Genomic DNA, 22,714 nt, shown 5'->3' on the forward strand with positions numbered 1-22,714 from the left:
CAGTATCTAAAATTTAGTGAGCACTTACTATCTGTCAGGAACTCTGCCAAGTGCATTATGGCATTATCTCATGCAATTCTCCCCAATCCTCTGAACTAGGCACTTTCAAAATCTCCGCTTTACACAGGAGGAAACTGAGGCTCACAGAGGTCACACAGCTAAGTGTTCAAGAATGTGAAACTCTAACCATAGCCCTATACTACCTGCTAAAGAATGAATGTAAGGTAGGTATTCAATAAACATTTGATCCTGATGATGAATCGACTATATTCTTAATTATTTCTGTTGCCAGAAAACTATGCTTAAAGCAAACTAATGTGGCCTAGCCAATATCATTCATTCATTAGTTAACTGTTAAAAAGAGATTACTGTGTGCTAGGTACATGCCAAATACCGGCAATAAAAAGAAAATACTACGGATCTAAAATTTTCTCATCAAAAGCAATTAAGGATTTAATATAATTTCACTTACCATCATTTCTATGTCAACTCATAAAAAATCAAACTTCTTTCTCTCTCCCTTTCCCTCCCTGCCCACTCTTTCTTATTCCTTCTTTTAAACCCAAGTTTCATGGTATTAAATTTATAAAGATTTTTGCCGATAAGAAGCTTATATGTCAAGGCAAGGAACCATTTTAATTATATTTACTCTTCATTTTGAGAATATTTCTTTTTCATATCTGACAAAGACTTTTGAAGTGACTAAAGAAAGGCAAAGCAACCTGATTTAAAAAAAAAAATTCTTTCATGTACAATCTTTTTTCTGTAATAGTCTCATAATAGCTTCGAAATTTTAAAAGAAGGTTTTAGCTGTTTTTGTTCTTTTCAAATTGGAAAAATTTGATTTTTTTCTTCACATGTTTAGATAACCTTTAAAATCAACAAACAAGAAATAAGAACATATTCAATTTTAAAAATACACTCTTCATTGGTGCCTTGGCATCATCAACTAATATCAGCATCACTCTGAAAACTGTGTTTCTATTCTTTTCCATTTCAACAATTCTATATGTTCATATTTAGTAGAAACTAAAGACTGCCTTATAAAAAATTTTCTCTTCATTTGAATAAAAATCTTTTACAAATCAACAGACCAAGAAAAAAATCCTTTGTATTTACCACTATTGAATCAAACAATGGGACATTTGAAGAGTGCATACCATGTCAGAGGCAGGAAAACTTGTGATAAACTGAGAATTGCACCAGCTCACCATTTAATATCACTGCCTCTGTACAGCCTATAGATATTTATTGACTGTCTCAGACTAATGTGTGAGTGCCTGTGGCACTGGCAGAAATATATGAATTACCTACCCAGAGATACTAATAGATACATATAGATGCTAAAACAAACAAAACAATTTTATAGCACCATAAGGGAGAAAAGACTAACATTTACAAAACTGTTTATTGTCCAGGCAAGACTGTAGACTCCAAACATATTATCTCATTTAAATTCTGATAAAAACACTAAGATGGCTAATGTTTACACATTTTAAATAAAAACATAACTGAGTATGAGAATCTTAATCAAATTCCCAGAGGCCACAATATTAGGAGGCTGGAGGGCCAAAATTAAAAAGCATAGGGGGGCTTCCCTGGTGGCGCAGTGGTTGAGAGTCCGCCTGCCGATGCAGGGGACACGGGTTCGTGCCCTGGTCCGGGGAGATCCCACATGCCGCGGAGCGGCTGGGCCTGTGAGCCATGGCCGCTGAGCCTGTGCGTCCGGAGCCTGTGCTCCCAACGGGAGAGGCCACAACAGTGAGAGGCCCGTGTACCGCAAAAAAAAAAAAAAAAAAAAAAAGCATAGAGGCCTTAGACTTTTCCATTTATATTACATTATTTCTTCTTAGGATCTACTTCTAAATCAAAGAAGTTGAAATCAATGTGGATATATATTTTAATAGACGGGTTCACGGAAGAGTGGGATTTTAATGTAGGCATCAAAAGATAGAAATTAATAGGTAATATTTATTGAGTACTTACTACTGTTCTGAACATTCTGGATATACTCACTCACTTAATCCTTACAGCAATATTTTTGGAGGTAAGTAATATTATTATTATTACTGTTATAACGGTGCAGTATGGAAACTGAGCCAAAGAGAAGATAATAAACTTTCCCATAAAGTCACAAAGCTGGTAAGTGTTGTATAGACTTTCTTGTCTGTCGCCCACAGAATTTAACTATCATGTTATATACTGCCTTATTAGTCTGTAAGGGTATTTAATGTGATAGCTTAAATAAAGTTCCAAGCATGGGGCTATTGCCACCACGTTGGAAATTAGGGCTTCTACATATGAATTTTGGGGGGGACACAAACATTCAGTCCATAACACTAGCACTTCCCAAACTTCTTCATGTCATGGCACACATAGAAAGGGGTAATATTTGTCTTGCTTGCTTGCTGGGATAAACTGGGAGGGATTTGGAGCCTTAGAGGAGGCTCTGCTGGGCTAGATATGACTAACCCCTGGAGCTCCAGTTGCCACTAGGCCTCCCTGAGGGGATCAATAACCATTCTACAAAGTTTGGCAAACTACACACTATACCAAACCACAAACTCTTCAGAACACAAACAGCATCAGCCATTATAATCACTGTCTCAGAGCCTCCTTTTGGATCTTTCACAACTGAGCTGATATTTTTCTGGAAAACAACATTAGTGTAGAAAGGGGTTTCCTAGGAGGTTGATCAATAATCACTGGAGAAAAGATGAGGATATTTAGAAAACTGCTGCAGGGCATAGTACAAATTCCAAATAAGTCCACTTTGGAAAAGAGCAGATCAGATAGTTGACTTTTCTTGAAGGGAATGTTTCTAAATATTTATAATTTTACAGTTCTCCGGGTGTCAGCAAGAATGTTGAGAAAGTAAATGGAAATCACCATTTCTTCCTGAAACAGATACTTTTTGTTTTTTTTTTTTTTTTTGGACAGATTCAGTAATCATCAATAGTTTAATCTTCCTAGAATAAAAGTTGAAGAAATTTCCTAAAGTGGGGAAGAAAATCTTATTTTTTCTCAGAGGAGTACAGCTAACATGCAACATCAGGTCCTTTTGTACTCACATGGGGCCAAAATAAACTACGTGGGAAATTAAGATCCCTTTTCCTGAAGTGTCCTTCTTCTTCAGTCCAGAGTGGGACATTCGTTAAAAAGAAGGAGGCTTGTGGTGTTAGGGTGATCATCTTGGTCACCGCACCCTGGACATAACTTTAAAATTTCACGTCTTGGACACTGAGATGCAGGAAGAAAGTTTTGAACTTTCTATTTCATTGTTATTTGTGTTCTGGCACTTCACTAATCTCTCTTACAGAATGTAGACCCTTCCCTGGTGCCAATTATAGATATAGAGGATCTTAGATTTCTATCTAGAAAACAGCTATCAACAGGACATCACCATGTCTCATTTCAGACTAGACTCACATAATCACAGCAATAAATACCCCAAAACAAGAGTCATTAAAAAGCCTGTTGAATTTGATCAGACACTTCAGTATCTGCCACTATTCCTACAGTATGACTCTGAAGTACTCAACTTTATTTTCCCCACCTTGATGTACAGGAGAGATGATATTTAGATTCTAACACATTCTCATGGGTTTACCTAGGGTTATTTGCAATTTCTAGAGTACAAACTAAAACATAACCCATTTTTCTCCCACTTAATAAAGCATATTAGAAAACACAGGTGTATAACTTTATTATAGGGACAGTCTTGTGTTTGTTTTGATTTTTAAAAGAATAAATCACATACTTCAGAAATTTATTAATAGCAACAAATTTGCTGTAATGCATCTCACATGATTGAAACACACCAGTATTTCTTATCACTGGAAATAAAAATCCCTGTGCAGATTACGTATCTCATCCAACAAACATTAATTGAATACCTACTATGTGTCAGGGCAGTGCTAGATACAGGAGACCACAGATGAATAAACAATGTTTCGGGCTTCCCTGGTGGCACAGTGGTTGAGAGTCCGCCTGCCGATGCAGGGGACACGGGTTCGTGCCCCGGTCCGGGAGGATCCCACATGCCGCGGAGCGGCTGGGCCCGTGAGCCATGGCCGCTGAGCCTGCGCGTCCGGAGCCTGTGCTCCGCAACGGGAGAGGCCACAGCAGTGAGAGGCCCGCGTACCACAAAAAAAAAAAAAAGAACAACAATGTTTCTCCCTCCAAATGTTACAGTCTATTGATGTGAGCAACTGGGCTTCTATCTAGCTTTGGGAACGGGGCTATGAATGGGCAATAGCTCATTGTGGGTAGTAGACAGCAGAGAAGCAGATGCTGTGAACTGACTGATTAAAACAAACTAAAAGTCTTCTGACTACCTGACTCATTTGGGTTCCATCCAAAGAAGAGTCTGAGACAAGGACTTGGTGCAGATAGTAATTGGGAAGGTGACCTCAGAAGGCAGTAGTGAAGGAGTGATGAGAGTGAGTCAGGGAGGAGGACTGGAGACTGGAACATTTCTTTTCCACCTCTGTTCCTCCTTTGGTTGAGAGTTGCCCCCGCAGGAAATTAAGCTGCCATTCTAGTTCCCCAATCCAGTGTAGATTTATTGAGCTCTCCCAGCATTGGAAAAGGCCCTGGGCCAGAAAATGGAAGACCAACACAGAGGCCGAGTCTGGGATAACACTGAGCTGCTTCGGTGTGGCTGGAATTACAGGTGAGCTGAGGGATATGTCCCACATACCGGCTAAAGCAGACTATAAAGACGTCTGGGGGTGGAGCATAGACACTGAGCAATCTGATCTAGCACAACCTGATCTAAAGGATGGTCTCGGGAAAGGTTAGACTGACATCTTTTTACTAAATTATATTCCACGTAAAGTGTCTCTGACTCCCGCAAGAAGTCAAACTTTGGGATAGTAAATCCTGACACTGCCCAGCTTAGAAACAGAAAAATGATGATTTGCTAATCGGCTTACCTGATTCTCTGGCTATGATGTCAAGATCAGACTCTTAGCAGTTCTTATGAAAATCCTGACACTCATTCACCAATTACCCTCCAGGAGCTGATATATGTTGATCTCCCTGTGTTTCAGGAGAGAAAGCTTTGAATTGCTTTAGGGAGCTTTTCTAAAAATGGTGATGCATTTTTGCATCATTTTGTCATGACTAGGCCTACTGAAAATTTCCTGACATTCTGAATTCATGGCAATGTTATCTGTGCTGTTGTAGTTGGTTTGCATTTTTTTGTTGTTGTTGTTTTGTATTAAAGTAGAGGAGAAATAAGAAAAGGTGACGGGTTGCATCTAAATGTATTAAGCTTGAAGGCTTTCAACATAAATGAGAAGATTTATAGAAAGTTATTAAGACCTTTAAGCTTCTATAAACATTTCCTCATTGCTGACAATATCTACTTTCGTTAACTTTGCCCAAGCAGTTCCTGTGTTGCTGTAAGGCTGAAGGTGAGTTTATTTTGCACTTTAGCAAGCAGCATAGGAGCTTTCTGGAGAATTTTGGTTTGGGGGCCCAGATCATAAGGTTAAACAATAGATATTTTATGGTTACAGGAGAAGAATTTATAGGCCCTTCACTCTTCTATTATAATGTATAAAGGATATGACTGTATTCCTAATCCCTAGAAAATGTGGTGGACGGGTACATTATGGACGCTTATATGAACATATGTAGCGTCCCTTTGACCACAAGTGGGCAAGTCTTTTAAAAAGTTCTGGGAGAAAAAAAAGAGCCCCAGGGACCATTTAGGCTCTGTCAGTGAGTTCCATTCTGAGACATCAAATCCAGTTGCACAGAAGCCAAATGTCAATATTTACAAAGCTCTTTCCATCTCATATCCACTTCCTTTCCATTTTATGCTTTTTCTTCCCCTTTTCTTTCCTCCCTTTTCCTTGATCCTCTTCTTCACTCTTTATTCCATTTGCTCTTATTTTCCCCATGCCCAGTAGTCAGTCCAGTCTGTGCATCCTGACAGAGGCTTTAGTGATGGAAAAGAAAAGGCCCCAAACAAAGCCATCGACGTCTAAGACAGGGAGCTCTGGAGGGTGGTGGATGGTGATTGGGGCCAAGCCTGAGGATGAGAGTGCTCAGGGCTCTGAGGCTCTTGACCCACCCAGCAAGCCATTAGGCTTCTGCAGGCCTGATGGCTGTATCAAGCCTCGATTTCAAAACTCTTCTGCACTGACAAGGACTTGCTAATTTCAAACTTTCTAACCAATTACAATTAGGAGGAACTGTGGACAATGATCAGTGAGCAAAGTGAAAGTGCTGGGGTGGAGGGGCCCTCATAGGTTTCACTCTGCTGGTAACATGCAGCTGGGACTCTGCTCAGTGAGTAAATAAAAACACAGTACAAAATACAAACGTGCTCAGTGGGTCCCTCTGGCTGTCTCGTTCCCAGTAGTGGGGTATGTAGGAACCTTGAACTGCATTTAGCCCATTAATTTCTGATGGTGTTAATTAAAAACTTTTGATGCTGATTTGAATGGAAAATACCTCAAACAGTGTTTTCTTTATTGAAACACCAAGTTCCAAGTCTTGGACTATTAGGTTAAGCTCTGTCATCAGTGAGACCAACAAAAATGCTTTTCATACCATCTGCTTTGACTAATAGTAATAATAATAATGATAAATGAAAAAGAAGAGAAACTTTAGATTGAAACCCCCTTATTTTAACCTGGTTTTTTTTTAAAGGGCTAAACTGAAAATCTGGGTCCCTGAATGTAGAACATATGATTCAAAAAAATCTTTTTTCAAATCCTTATAGAACATTCAAATCACCCAATGTTCCAGGGCCTGAATTTTTTATATTTTCAAATGGGGAAAGCTGCTTAAAATAAGTGAATCAGCTGCTAAGTGATTTCTCTCTGTCTCTTCCCCTACTCTCTCTTTCAAAACGCTGAAAAAATGCTTAAAATGGTATATGAAATTGATGTGTGCTGCTTAAGAAGCTTAATATAATTACTGAGTATGCAGAGTGTCTATCTGAAAACAAGATAGGTGAGGGCAATAGAAACTGAGTTGGGAGTATTCATCCCTTATGAGGTGTGGGGAATGCTTCCAAATGTTTAATCCACTGAGCAAGGTAAGGGGTGCACAGTAGTTATTCACAGATTTCTCTGTCCTCCCAGAAACCTGGGAAATCCAGAGAGCAATGCAAGGGGATGGTATGACAGACGCTGTGCAAGAAGCGAGCAAATAAAAAGTCCATCTCTGCAATCCAACACTTGTGTGAAGTACTAAGCACACCACCAAAACATCCTGATTGGTTTCTAAGACGCTTCTCCAATTTTATTTTTTAATCATATTTCCTCTTACACCAGGGCCTGAAGCTTTGGACGTCTAGTCTGAGAGGCCCCATGAATGTCCTCTCACAAATGACAGCTTTTCTTTTTCTCTTTTGTGTTTTCGTATACCTAACTATAATTTTCCATCTCCTAACCTGTTTATTCACACTGTTTGCAATATTATCTGAATCCTTAAAAGACCACAAGACTTTCTTTTTTTACTCTGAAGGTCTTCATCACTCTTGTTCTTGTTTTGATCTACAGATCTCTAAAGAGGATGAAGTTCTCCATAAAGGCTAAGCACTTTGGCAGATCTCCCTTCCTTCCCTCCCTAACGACAGGATGCATTGACCTCACCCTCTTAGAAAAGTTTGCAGAATTGGCCTCCCAGTCTGATGGGACATGATAATGATCCTTCAACAACAACAAGGACGACAATGACAACAATAACAGAAAACACTCACTGTAAAGCATAAAGCAGGTGAGGGGAATATGTAGGGCAATAGAACTAAAACTCTAAAAGAGAAATAGGCCTGAGCGAACCACTACATGAACGTATTTGTTCACAAAATTTATGATGTTTCCCTCCCCCAGAGAAAATTGATAGGTGATATTGTCTATAAAGAACTAGTAAATGTAAATTAATAGATATGTAGCAAATGAGTACACTTAATGATGATTTCCAGCTGAAATGATTTTTTTTTTCCTAGAGACCAAGTTTTCGTTAAACTTAATCCTTACTCTCTTCCCTCTCCAGCAGCAGAAACATCTGGTCAGTTTTAGATTCCCCTTGGATTTCCAACTTCAAAGGGAATTATAAAGAATAACAAATTCACGTACCGGCACTAAAAAAAAATTAGAGCAGCAGGAGAGAATGGTAAAATTGTCCTTATTTGACTGCTAGTGACAGGCGCCACAGGCAGAACTACGAGGCAAGACAAAGGCGAGATCACCGGTTGACAACCCGAGTTCCCGGAAAGGACTGAATCTTTGGCTAGATACAAATATGCACAGGGCCCTTACAAACTATAAGGAGCTTTCTCCTTGCTTACGTGAAAAATAAATAAATAGAGTATAAGGAGTAAGAAGGTAAAGAAAAAAAAAAAAGAAATGGGTTCACATGTACCTGTCACATAGCGAGCATTAACAAAAGTTTGTTGAAAGGGTGATCTGGAAAGAATCTTAAAGATTCACTTAACATATGGGTTTTTTATTTAATTTGCAGAAAATTGTGTGAGTTCTGATTCTACAAGGGCTGGATAAGCCATCCCAGAAATAACTCAGGCTCCTAAGAATCTACTAGACCTATCATGTCCTCATAGAAGATTAGACCTCCAAGTCTCAAAAGTAGTCTGTTTCTTCCTTGCTCTGGATCCTTATCAAAGGATGGCTGGAAATCAAAGTCCTACCAGAGTGGAGGAATAGAGTTTGAATGAACTACTGATATTTGTAGCTGTGCCAAAGTTGTGCTTGACATCACTTTATAGAACTGGATTTACCTTTCTCCTTTGTCATTTTCCTAGCAAAACTGAAACACAATTCTTAGAGTGCAGGTCTTGATGTAATCAAACATTAGAAAATGAGAACAGTTAAAGAAAGTACAATTTTGTCATTGTAATTACCTTTTACAAATAGCCTTTCCTCTCTCCTGTTTTATGTGCAATGCGTGCAGCAACAAAAATAAAAATACAGATATGATTAGCCAATCAACTTGTTTGTGGACAAAGAGAGAGAAAGAGTTAAGGGCTAAAATGTCTTTAAATAAGTAATTATAAAGGTCTTTAAACTTAGCATTCAGAGGTTACAGATCCCCACACCACAAATACATTAGGTTGATTCGCAGAATGGCCATCAGAAACTTAGAAAGCAAATTGCTTTTGATAAAAAAGTATACATCAACGGCACCTTAAGAATATTTTATAGAGTAGGATAGAACAAATAAAACCAATTTTCTATGGAGCCCAGCACGGTTTGCTAATGCATCAGTCCCCCCAAATACAGACCATCTCCAAAGGAAGTTCTTTATATCACAGGCTTTGAGTAATCGCTAGTGAAGGGTGAAAAAACAGAGACTTCTCAGCATTTCCAATGTGAAAGGACTGAGTTGGCTACAAAATCATCTCCTTGAATATCTTTGCCTTGAGTGGAGTTTTCATCCTTCTCTCACCACTCCAGGTAAAGCAGAATCATCAGTTATCTCAGTAAAAGAATGCCGTAATTCCCATCCTTATGTTAATTGTGCATGATGGTGTGTTACGTATCTAATAAAGTTTATCCAGAAAATATGCCAACTTCTTGAAACATAGGTCTGATGACATGAACAAAACGTTTTTTTTTTCTTTTGTAACTATCTGTATTTAAGTCTAAAATGAAAGTCCTGGCTTGATGGGGGATTTTCAAAGGATTTCCTGCCCTATCTAAGCAGAATCATCCAACCCTGATTATGAACTAAACTAGAGAGAAGGAGGTACAGGATATGGAATACTACTTTATTCCAAGACGTGCTGTTTTATAGCAAATGTAACAATGGAACAAACACCAGACCCAAAGGCCAAGCATGAGAAAATGCCACACACATACACCAAGAAGTGAACACTATCATTAATCACAGTAGTAGTAGTAATAATAATAATAATAATAATAATAGCTGTTGCCGTGATGAGACATTTAAGTTTCACTTGGGCATAATGAATAATACTTTAGTTAGAAAGACCTACTGGTAAACTTACTCTTCTCTATAAAAGTTACTTTATATTCTAGGTTTATATGACATGAGCTACATAATCCAACACCACATGTAAGAAGAGGATGCAGGAAAAAGTGAAGACTTACACCTTTATTTCAGTTGTCGTGTTGTCAGCATCAATCTTAAAATAATGATGAAAAGGTTAACTGTTTTAAATATGGGTATTATGGGTTATGGTAAAATATCCTTGCAGCTTTAAAATAGTATAGTAGCTAGCTCCTACCTATCTTTTCTTGGAATGCCTGCTTCAACGCCAAGCTGTCAGATACATCCCTGACCTTTTGAGGACATTTTAACGATGGTAATGCCAGGCCAGGGTAAAGAGAAACAGAAATGATCAGAAGACTGAGGGGAAAAAGAAATGAGATGGAAAGAAAAAAATAGTTTGTACTGTTTACACCATCCAGTTTCTGGCAATTTTTACTGATGCTTTCTGTTTGCTTGGGATAGTTTATTGCTTATGTTATTTCTTTTCTTTCTTTCTTTTCCATGTGCTTTCCTCCACCAACTTTGTTTGAAAATATTTTGTATGTGTCCATACTGTAAACCCTCATATTTTTCTAGAGATTTAGTGCAGTGGGGAAGCTCTTTTTTTTTTTTCCTTCCCCAAGGGTTAGGCACATCAGTATTCTTAGCTACTCACTTTCGAGGCCAATGGAAAATGTGCTCTTAAGATTAAATAGACGTGAGTAACACATAAATCCAGTTTATACTGATGCAGGACGTTACGCAGTTACTCACATCCTGAATCTCTGATGAGTGGAACACACCTGTTGGAACAGTCACTGACCTGCAGGTCAAAGACAGCCAGGAAGGATAAAACCTTCACTACTGGTCTTCTGCAGACAACCTACTTGCATGAAGCATTCCTCCTTGTGGCTCTGGGTATAAAGGAGGTGGTCTAGCCATGGGAAATTGACCCACAGAAGGTTCTTTAAATATTCTCAGGATAAACTGGAGTAACACACACGGGCACACAGGCAGTGAGTGCCCTTTGTTCTGCAAGGCACCATCTCCCTCCACGCCCACTTCCCCAAACATAGTGCTTTTCTGAAAAATTATTCAGACTATTAATGGATAATTCCTCCCTTTACAGACTTCCTAAGTACCTCCTTAGGAGGAAACCTTCCATTTCTGCCAATAAATCTTAAAAAACTATAAACATTTAAATCCAGTGTTACATTTGGTTTAAGTATTTTCACCATATTTATCTAGGATGGGTTGGCTGCAGCCATGCTGGACTTCTGAGTAGTTAAAGGTCTATGTTTTCCTTTCACCTCAAATATGGAATTGTATATAACACAACATATATCCAATAATGAGTATAATTAATGCTGCATCGATCTGGCATGCAAATTATCATCCTAAGTTTGAGTCAAGTAAAAAAAAAAAAACCAAAAAAAAAAAAAATTCATCCAAGAAACCTAGCCAAATCTGTAAAATGTCTCTCTAGTCAACCAAATTATCCTTTGGCTTACAGATGTGCCTAAGAATGTTATGAAACACACTGATGAGATTTTATGATCAATTGTTACATTTTAGAAAATGTGATGACAGCACACTCAGAAGAAAACTACTCCTCTACACAATGATTAGAACTATTCATCTGAATGTTTTTAACATTAAAATGTAAAAAGTTCTGATGGGCCTGAAATATTGATGGACTAAAATGCTATAATGACTGGGGTTTGCTTCAAAATAACATGGTGGTAGCACGGGAAAACAATAGACCATGAGTTAATCCCTGTGCAAGCTGGGTTATGGGTACATGGGGGTTCATTGTAGTGATCTGTCTACATTCATGTATTTAAAATTTTTCATAATAAAAATTTTAAAAATTTATACTGATTTGAACTTTCATTCATTTACTCATTATTTATTGACTGATTCATTTACTTTTTATATGTAAGATTATGGAAACAAAAAGTTAAAAAAAAATACTCTTGTTGGACATTTAGGTTAAGTAAGCTATTCCTCTTCAGAAATAGTATATATTTATTTAAAATGATGTTTATAAGGACTATGTAATTACATGTAGAATTCTGAGGTTAAATTTTGAAAGCAGGACATAAAATTATATGGAAAGTATGATTACAGCATGTTTTAAAAAATATATCCTCAGGGGAAAATGAGCGTAAAGAAATATATCAAATGGTTATTAATGGTTGGATTTAAATTACAGAAATAATTACTTTAATTTTTCTTCATTTTACTCCAGTGTGTTTTTCCAAATTATTTTTAATAAGCATGTATCATTTTTAAATGAAAATAAATATTTATTCATTAGTGGATAAGATGTGCTCTCCTTTCCCAAGGAGCTTTTTATTTACTAAAACAGAGAAACTACAAACATACAGCATTGCCCTGATAGTTTAAATCTTCATACCTAGAAGTGAAATACACCCACAGGAAAAGAAATGTCAATACAGATTTTATCTGATCGTAGAAACATAAAGAGCTTTCTGTGTGTTGGATAGAAATAGGGGAGGAACTGGCTTCTTTGCAAGCCAGAAAGAGTGTGAAATTCAGGCCATTTTGTGATGAGATCATTTCGCAATGAATGCAGGCAATGACAAATAAAAGTTACCAAATGAGGCTGTCCCTTGAGTTCTTAACATTCTCACTCTTTCTTTTGGGGCAGTATAACGAGTAAAGCTTGGGAGTGGGAGTAGGGAGTTACAATCTAAAGGCTTGTGCCCTTCACTGGCAAGATGGGTACATTCAGAAAGACAGATAGATGTACAACAGAATTAGAAACAAAAATACAGTAGACAACTGTGGATTATGTGTAATGGATATGGAAAGTCTCTGCTAGAAAGCTATCTGTATTACCCCAAGAGATTACTTTCCTCATTTTATGCAAATTCATATAAAGTGAAGTCAAGAGTGTAGATGCTAAACGTTTGGATGAATATGATGCTCATGACTAAATAGGCCTGGCTAGAGCAAGGGAGAATATATTCAGATGCCAGGTAAGTCACCCCTTTACTCCTCCCCTCTCTGGTACATCTGCCAGTGCATTTCTATGTAGGCCAATCTCTAGCAAACTCAACTCTTTCAAGCTCTGTCTGACTTGATGGTGTTCTACCAATATACCCTCAGTCCTGACCTGCACTCTCCTCCCAGCCACTGAACTCTCAAGAATTCTAGAAACTTTGAATTTTGAAACTTTACCAATTCTCACTAAAGGACACATAGACCTCAAAGTTTCAAACCTAGGCTAGCTTGAAGCCCTGGTGTTGGTCCTCTTACTTAATTGGTAATGTTGGTGGTAGTGGTGAGGGTTGTCCACGTCCCCTTCGTTTGTGCATACACACAAGAGCAGTCATGTCTGATTTTAAGGCTGATCCACATGAAGTAAATGCACGCCAAATGTGTAGCATATCATTGAATAATAACATGTAGTTCAAAGCATCACAGAATATGTTTGGAGGGTTTTGTTTGCATAATGCCAAAACATTCAGTGTTCCACATGGAAACATCAGTGCCCAACTTCACCAAATCACCTTCTCTGTCCACTCAGGTGTCCTCTGAATACTTCCACCCCAGTGTAGCAAAATCACTGTAAACCATTTGTTGAACTCTGTGACAACAGGTTCTCAAGATCATGTTTCATATCATTCTAAATGATGGTATTTCAAGTGAACAAATAGGATATGAAATAGGTACCCTTCACCAATGTCAAAATACGTTCTGTTCAAATTTAGTACTTGAGGTGGTGGACTCACCACAGCTTTAGGTTTAAGTCTTTCTGAGGTTAGGCGAAATATACTTGGCTTCTTTGTACCTCAGCATTTTGGACCGCCATTTAGAGATGATGAAAGTTGCTTACCAGACGGCAACGTCACGAGGAAAATCCAGTTAGTGATGGTGAAACATTCTGAAATGAAAAGAGCACTGTTGCTGCTAGGTATTTAATAAATCTATGACAATCATAGAAAATAACCCCATTTACTTTTCACTCAGGCCACTGACACACTGATACTATATAAAAAGTAAAGGATGCTCCCCTTTGGGAATGAAAATACAACTGTGCCCTGAGAAAGTGCTTTTGTAGCTGCCTGTGTGCTTAACTTTAAGGCTCTAACCAGTTGCAACCAGTTGTGAATGACTTGCTGCCTATTTCTGTAATTCACTGTAACTTGTGTTGAGAAAGTTATGTTTTATGGTTAATTATCTGTGGTCTGTTTAAAAAAATAAATCAAACCATTGTGAACCACCAGGATTTGCAGCTCCGTTTGAACTTTACTGTACTTTTGATTAAACATTTTGTAAATAAAAACAAACTGGTTTCTCCTTGTTTGGGGTTGTTTGTTACTTGTGTTCTGGATATAAATATTGTGGCAATAGTGGTAGAACAAGCTATGGATTATTTACCCCTGGTTTCATGAGTTGTGAGTTACTGGCCTTATCCTCTTTCATGAGTATAAATAAATGTATAGTGTTATATTCCAAGTCCTGTAAGACAACTGGAATGAGTGAACTGAAACCTTTCAAAACCAAAACCTTTTATGCTAAGTCACAGAACAACAAAACAAACCCCAAATTAACATTTAAAAAGCTTCTACTGTGGAGCAACAAAATCCCCAAATATTATATAATCTGCATTTTAAAAACTGCTTCCCTAACAAGCAGCAGTCTACCAATAATTCCACACGCATGTCTTTTCACTTCTTTTATAATGGAGACGCCATAGGTGGTTTTACCAGAGATCACCTCCCACCCCCAATATCAACACCAGAATGAGGCCTTGAAAATAGCCAGCATAATAACTTAAGCCAAAATCGATTTAGCAAGATCAGGAATTACTGTAGCTAAAAGTAATGAAACAATATATAAAAGAAGAATTCTATATAAAATTTGTCTGTTGTCATCATCCTAGGACCTGTATAAATAAAAGAAGTCTAAAAAATAATTGCCTAGAGAAAATGAGAAAAGCCAAGATTTAAAGGACCCTGTGGCAGAGTGTAAGAGGAGCATATTTGAGACCCAGAATCGTTATATCCCTAACACATTTTCATATGAAACTTAACCAGGATTACCAAAGTACCTTGCTCAAAATTATGTTTTTTAAATGATCCAATGATCTGTGCAGCACTGACCATTACAAAGGACCTCTAGGAAAGATATAAAATATCCTTCTGCACTTTGTTATTTTTATAAAGACAGAGACAGGATAATAAGGGTTTTCTTATAAAATGGGGTCTGAAGCTTGGAGTGCTGCATCTGGTTTCACCTTACCCCTTTATTACTCACATTGCTTACTGCTTACCTGCATAAGTACTAAGAGGGAACAGCCACCGCAGCTCCCCAAAATATATTTATGAAGCAGATACGATGTGCCAGGCACAACTAGAGTGATTCTTCTTGAAAAGGTAAGTCAGTGACTGAGGTTCTTGCAACATTTAAAAATCTCTATTGTGCCAATAGAAATGAGAAGCCAGGTTAAAAGAGTTGTGAAGTACTTCTGAAAAATTAGAAAATGTTTAAATCTTCCCCTAGATTCTTGAACACCCTGGGAATAGAAAGTTTAGGGCTACCAGCCCTTCCTCAGCCTGGATCCCACATTGCAGAAGAAAAACTAGAAGTAGGCTATATGTTCTCTGTGACGTGGTTACAGCCAAAAAAGGGGGCTGAATAGAATCGGCTGGCATTCATTGGGCGTTGAAAGGTCAATTCTGAACCTGAGTATGGTTCAGAGAGTGCAAAAAAACTCCGAGATGGAATTGGAAGATATTCTGATAAACTGAGGCAGGAAAAAAAGTCCAAAGATGTTTTACTCAAAGATGTTTTCCTCTACTTCTTTGATAACCAGATGGCTCCAACTATTTTGGACAATCAAGAAAATGCTCCTCTATAGAGGTCTAAGTTTTCTTTTAAATCCAAGCAAACCCATTTGAAAAGCGGGGTATTCTAAATGATTCTCTGTATACAGAACTACACACCAAAATTAAGTGCTTGGCTACAGAAGATTAATCATGTTACTATTACATTATAAAGAAACATTTTACATGGTGCAGAATTCATTTTGATAATCAGGTACACACATTCAAAACTGCCTATTGGAACCCACACTCAGCTATAACTGAGAAAACCATAATTCAAAAAGATACATGCACCCCAATGTTCAATGCAGCACTATTTACAATAGCCAAGACATGGAAGCAACATAAACGTCCGTTGACAGATGAATGGATAAAGAAGATATGGTATATTTATACAATGGAATATTACTCAGCCGTAAAAAGAATGAAATAATGCCTTTTGCAGCAACACGGATGGACTTAGAGATTATTTTACCAAGTAAAGTAAGCCAGACTGAGAAAGACAAATATACAATATCGCTCACATGTAGAATCTAAAAAAAAAAAGTGATACAGATGAGTTTATATACAAAATAGAAATAGACCCACAGACATAGAAAACAAACTTATGGGGCTTCCCTGGTAGCACAGCGTTTAAGGATCCACCTGCCAATGCAGGGGACACAGGTTCGAGCCCTGGTCCGGGAAGATCCCACATGCCACGGAGTAACTAAGCCCGTGTGCCACAACTACTGAGCCTGTGCTCTAGAGCCTGTGAGCCACAACTACTGAGCCTGCGCGCCACAACTACTGAAGCTCGTGTGCCACAACTACTGAAGCCCGTGCATCTAGAGCCCGTGTGCCACAACAAGAGAAGCCACCGCAATGAGAAGCCCACGCACCGCAAAAAAGAGTAGCCCCCGCTCGCTGCAACTAGAGAAATCCCGCCCACAGCAACGAAGACCTGATGCAGCCAAAAATAAATAAATAAATGTATTAGGAAAAAAAAAGGAGAAATCAAACTTACGGTTGCCAAAGGGGAAAAGGGGGGAAGGATACATTAGGAGTTTGGGATTAACATATACACACTACTATATATAAAATAGATAACCAACAAGGACCTACTGTATAGCACAGGGAACTATACTCAATAATTTTTAATGACCTATAAGGGAAAAGAATATTAAAAAGAATAGATACATATATGTATAACTGAATCACTTTGCTGTACACCTGAAACTAACACAGCATTGTAAATCAACTTATATGCCAATAAAAAAGTTAAAAAAATATGAAGAGGGACACAGAAAAAATATATGTATGAATATGTGTGAATATCCTGCTTAAAGACTAGAATATTGTGGCTAATTTTCATTATATTCCACAAACATATCTATCTGAGCTATAGATTCTTTCAAGGAAAAAAAAAAGCTGAAAGGAGACACATTTACAAAATACTTTAATAATGTATGCTAGTTTAGTCATTATTCATATTAAGACAACAAAAGATGTCCCCATGTCATCATACATACAGAGATATGACAACCCCAGTGATCTTGATCATTCAGTTGTTACAACACAGAGCCATATTCAGGCAATGAAACCTGAAAAACCAGACAAAACTCTCCTGGCTTTGATTTTTATCTTTATGCACCAGATTTTTCCATACAAAAGGAATCCCAAATTCAATAGCTAACACATAAGAGAAAGTTAAACAAACTAGGAAATAGCCTGAATCTTTTATAAGAAGTAAGGAAAAACTCACCTCCTACCTTTAGTAAAATTAAAGGAACCAATTTCATATGGCCTTACCATCCAGAAGTAAAGTGTGACCTAAAGGAATGATACTGATCCCAAACACACAGAGATGAACCTCAGTAGTTCCTACTCAGATCCATCCTCTCTCCCTCCTACTTTTACCTTTCCTTATTGTATTAAGAACACTCAGACCTACCACCACACTACCTCTCACACACGTGATCTCACTTTCTTCTAGCAGAAACCTCACAATGCCTAATGCTGTGCTCTCTAGCATTTTGTATCCCTTTTAAAACCATTTGATAGGCAGAAACTAAAAGGGAAGAACAGACAAACCCCCAAAGCCCTCCAACCTCCCTCATCAGAAAAATGCCCGGTCCCCAGAGGACATCAGTCAGTTAAGTGAAACAAAATATCATAGCAGGGAAGGAAGACTGATAAACCTTAGACAAATCTCACTGTGTTCCCATCTGGGAAGGGAGTTACTCCAATGAAAAAGTAGTGGGTGTGGGAAAGAAGCGAAGAGCTACAAAAAGAGAAAGAGGAAAAAGAATACTTTTATAATATGTTTGAGACTTAAAGGCAGTACAATGAATCCAAAGGTGTTCCAGGGAATAGTGTGAGAGAAAGTTTTAAATGAGAATTCCAGAGACTACAGGTTCGTAAATGAAACTGTTGTTCAAAGGGTGAATCCTATAGGGAGTTTGAATTAAGTGTCTCTGCTGTAGAATCTAGATGTTTTCTCTTTCCTTAAGACTTTGGGGTTTGAATGTACTTTGTCATGAGAAAAAAACAGTAGAGCTTTATACAGCTCCCAAAGTAAAAAGCAAGAGAAAGACAGGGTTTATATAACCAGCTTTTTACATAAATATTACATCAGGATACATTTCAAATGAAAACACACACATACACACACACACAGCTGTCTTCCTTATCCTTTCTATTTTAAAATTCACTTCATATTTTAAATGTTGTTGATTTTTCACAAAATAAGTAAAAAAGCATTAAACACCTCAGAATAATTTTAGTCTTATATTACCTGGAAAATTTACCACATCATGGAGGGTCACAAAATCTTGTTTTAAAGCCAGTTAAGACACTGACAATTATGGGATGTTTTGCTGCAGCCCAGGGCAACTAGAAATGGTCGTGAATGTTAGCTAACTCCCTTCTCAACAGTCTGAGAAAAGGGAAAAAAAAGTGTAAGTTTTCCCCATCTGTTATTTCCTTTTTTTTCTTTTTGGCTGTGGAAAAGTAAAATTATGCAAGAGCTTTTGAATGTAAAGGCTGTGTGTGCTTTTTCCCTTTTTGTCTCTGTGTACCGGTTATGTGATGTTGCGTAACTGAGTACAGAGTAGGCGGTTAGCGTTTACTATTGATTTACACTATGCCATCTAATGAATTCAGAACACTAAAAAGAAAGGAGCAGGAGGGGAGGGAGGAAAAAAGAGAAAGAGAAAAACAGGGAGAGAAAAGAGGAGGACCGAACAGAGGGGAGAGAGAAAGAGCTCATTTAGAGAAACAATTCTAATGCCTGGAATAGTTTCATTCTTATTCCCTGTAGCTCTGACTTTCCGTTATTGTTCAGGTCTCAGAAAAACAGATTTGAGCTAGTGACCCCAATATTCCAACCTTATTTCTAATGAGGATTACTGGCAGGTGAGTGTCTGAAAGTGCTAATGTGTCAAATTACTTGAAAGCAAATCCACTAAACTGTCAGACTTCTCCACATGCACCTATTTGTCATTCTCTTGATGCCTTTGGGAATCTGTATCTGTGATAGCCAATGATATGGTCCAACTAGTTTACCTAGTAGCAAATATTATTTGAAAGACACACAGGGATATCATCAGGGCAAAGAGAAATATATTCAATTTTACCCATCTTCTTTAAAAATGCATGAAGAACGCGTTTAGAAATCTTTGAATAGATCACTATTTTACTTTGGAAGAAGATATGCCACACATTATTTTGCTAAACAGAACAGCCCAATATAGGACAATGACAGAGAAATGGGCAATGAGAAAAGATTCTAAACTGATGAACATGCTTGTAAAGGAAATTTAAATAATTTCTTATATTGTGCTTATGGAGAGCACTTAAAATTTAACTTTTGGTCTGGATGACTACAGACATCTCCAGTCCTCTGAGGCTGCCTGGTGCTTCCCATGCCATACAATGAGTTCCCAAGGCTGAGGCCAGAAAGTAAGGGTGAAGTTGATCCTCTTGCTAGGCACAGGACCGTCGTGTACCTGAGTGCCCTCCTATGGCTGAGGACAATCACTAAAGTGAGAAAGAGAAACAGAAGTTCTCTTTATTAGCAGCCAGCTAGAGAGCAAGGTAGGGAGCTTGAATCTGCGTTTGTAAATGGTGACTAGAAAAAAAATCACAGGAGCTCATCTAAAGGAAAGAACAAGAGTTTGGTGTTTCATTTCTGATCATCCAGTGATCTTCTCTTTTCATCCATTTTAACTTAGAAAATAATAAACAGATGACTACTCCATCCATTTTTCAAGGATGCTTTAATGAGGGATGGCCATGTGCACACAGTTTATACCTAGCACCTAGCACAGTGCTTGGCACATTCTCTGTGCTCAGCAATATTTGTTGAAACAGTAAAATGTTTATGGGAGAAACATCTCTGTAGGAAAAGTATACTAGAAAAGCCTCAGAAAATATATTCCAATGACTTACAGGAAATCTTAGGCTGTGCTTTGGCTGTAGACACAAAATAATGATGTAGATAAAGTGTCAAACAGTTATTTGGGGATCAGTTCACTTTAGTTCCATTTATTAGAAAAAAAGCTTAACAAAATTATAATACTGGTAATATCAGCAAAGTTTTGTGTTCATTTCCACCATCCCTTTGGACTATTTTTCATTTTAGACTTGGGCACAGAAAAGTCCATTTTAATTTCCATGGACACATTCTAAAGGAAAAGTCATGGGATAGCAACATAATTCATGTTTTAAAAAATACTGAGAAGAATATAGCCATTTAGTAATGGGAGAGAATACAGCATTTTGCTGAAGGGCAAGGCAGGTTGAGTTTTGATTAGGTTATGCAAATTTAAATTAATAGAAGGGCAACCAAGAATGTACTGATTTCCATTTTCTTGGTTAAACAGGAGTTTTAAATTTCTGGATTAGAAAGTCAGAAGTGCCATCTTTCAGTTAATTGGAGAATAAGACCTTAAGAGAAAGAATTGAAAGTATAATCTCTCAAAAATTCCAGTTGAAGATTTAACTAAAAGTGTGTTTGGCAATGGTAGCTATAGTACTTTTTATAAAGTGGGGCTACCATCTTGTTAACTCATCCGGGACTAAGCATGCACATATCAGTAAAAACTTCCAAACTTTTTTTTTTTCTTTTTAACTTTGATCATTAGTATAATCTAATCTAATTCAGCAACTTCCTTCAATAAGTATCCTGGCAGTAGGTCAACAAGATCATACCATGTGCTGTTTCATTTCATGGATTCTTAAAAGTGGATAAGAATGTGCCTGGCCCCCTCATTTTATATGCGAGGATTCTGAAGCTCAGAAGGTAATTTTCTCAGGGGTATATATTCTGAGACAGATCTGGGACTAAAGCTCACAGTTCATTTCTCCACAGCATAGAATAAGTCAAAGCTGCATAGAGTGAATCTTATTTTAAATGCTATAAAGAGAGATTTCAAAAGACTTTTTATTAAGATTTGGACTGCTTACATAATGTAAAATGTTCACCTCAAAGCTATCTTATACTTAATTTTCCATCTTTAATCAGAGTCTCCTCTTCCTCCTCTTTTTCTTCCTCCTCTTATTCTTTAGATCTTTGGATTGCCTTTTCTACTCTGATTCTCACTCATTTATCCCCATATCTAACTTCAAATTCTTCCCTTTTATCACTTTTCATCTGTTTCTCCAACTTGTATTTATTACTCTTCCTCATAAAAATCATTTCTTTTCTGTTCATGTGTTTTGAGATCCTCAGAAATCATAAAGGAAGGAAAAGTTCGAATTTAGTACCATACAATAATCTTTGGTATACACTTCGGTAAGTTTTTTTAAACTGCAACAAGATACTGACAACCTGAGGGTAAACTATAGCTAGAGGCTTTGCCTGTGATACAGCTGTCTAGACCTCTGCACTGCTGGAGAGGAGACTGGGGCCTAGTGTTACAAGAAATCTCATCTAAGATAGAGAGCAAAGGCTCGCAATCTCCAGACCCGACCACTCATTTTTCTACTACACCAGGTCACCTTTTTGCTTCCTTTTCTTTCTCTCCATTCCACAGTCACAACTATTTTGAGACTGATTGCGGCAAAGCAGGAGGAGATCCAGAGAAATCCTAGTGGCTTAACGTGGTTTAATGATACTGGCCAAACTCTCAATGCCAAAAAAAGACAGAAAGCTGCATACTAAATTTGTAGTTACACAGAAAGTGGAGTCTGAGGGGGTTCAAAGAGAACTTGGACCTGAGAAAGGTCTCTGTGTAACAGTGACATTGCTGCCAGAATCATTTAGGTTGTGTCATTGTTTCCCTTATAAAGCTTAACTCTTATGGGGTTTACAATTCAGCTAAAATGATCAGCTCCAGGCTGAAATGCAGCTCTAGATATCTTAGAGTGGGAGGTTTTCTTTTTTTTTTTTTTCCTCCTTATTCCTTAACAAAGAACATATACAGCAACTATTCAGCCATTTCAATGACATCTGGATTCTGACCGCACGCCTCTCCCTAAAAAGGAGTAGGTGCTAATCAAGGAGCCTAATCTACAGTGAGTTAAAGTAAGCAACATCCACTGTGGAATGAAGGACGTGAAACTGGTATATGAATGGGCAATAAACAGATGTTCTATTATTTTAAAAGGCTTAATGTACATCACTTGGATAGATATTTCATTCCACTTTACTGATGTGAATAGGATTTTGGCAGTAGCTTGGTGAAGTCTCCCATTTGTTAACTAGAAAACATTACAATTACAGGAGGCAGAAATTCCTGGTGCTTTCCTTAGATCTCTTTCCTCATAAGCCCATTCCCAGGGTAGCTATAAGATAATCAATAATTTTAAAAACTCCTTGCTCCTATGTCTCTAGTATTGGTTATAACGTCTACAGTATGATGCTGTGCCACAGTGTTGAGAAGGGATAGGAGGAGGAAGTC

At 37.7% G+C, this 22,714-nt stretch overlaps 1 protein-coding gene across 20 annotated transcripts in view; it reads right to left on the reverse strand.

Annotated features, from left to right (window-relative positions):
* The window catches only part of ZBTB20 (zinc finger and BTB domain containing 20), an 820,261-nt gene that overhangs the window by 352,156 nt on the left and 445,391 nt on the right, over positions 1 to 22,714 (reverse strand). For 7 of the 20 annotated variants that reach the window (XM_029213650.1, XM_029213649.1, XM_029213660.1 and 4 more), the window contains one exon: positions 13,838 to 13,885. The exons of the other annotated variants lie outside the window; for them this stretch is intronic. The gene's annotated coding sequence lies outside the window, so the exon portion shown is untranslated. The remainder of the gene's footprint in view (positions 1 to 13,837; positions 13,886 to 22,714) is intronic. 20 annotated transcript variants of the gene reach the window in all.

The sequence above is a fragment of the Monodon monoceros genome, unplaced genomic scaffold (assembly GCF_005190385.1).
Source record: "Monodon monoceros isolate NGI ecotype Baffin Bay Population unplaced genomic scaffold, NGI_Narwhal_1 Super_Scaffold_11, whole genome shotgun sequence".
Classification (NCBI taxonomy): Eukaryota; Metazoa; Chordata; class Mammalia; order Artiodactyla; family Monodontidae; genus Monodon; species Monodon monoceros.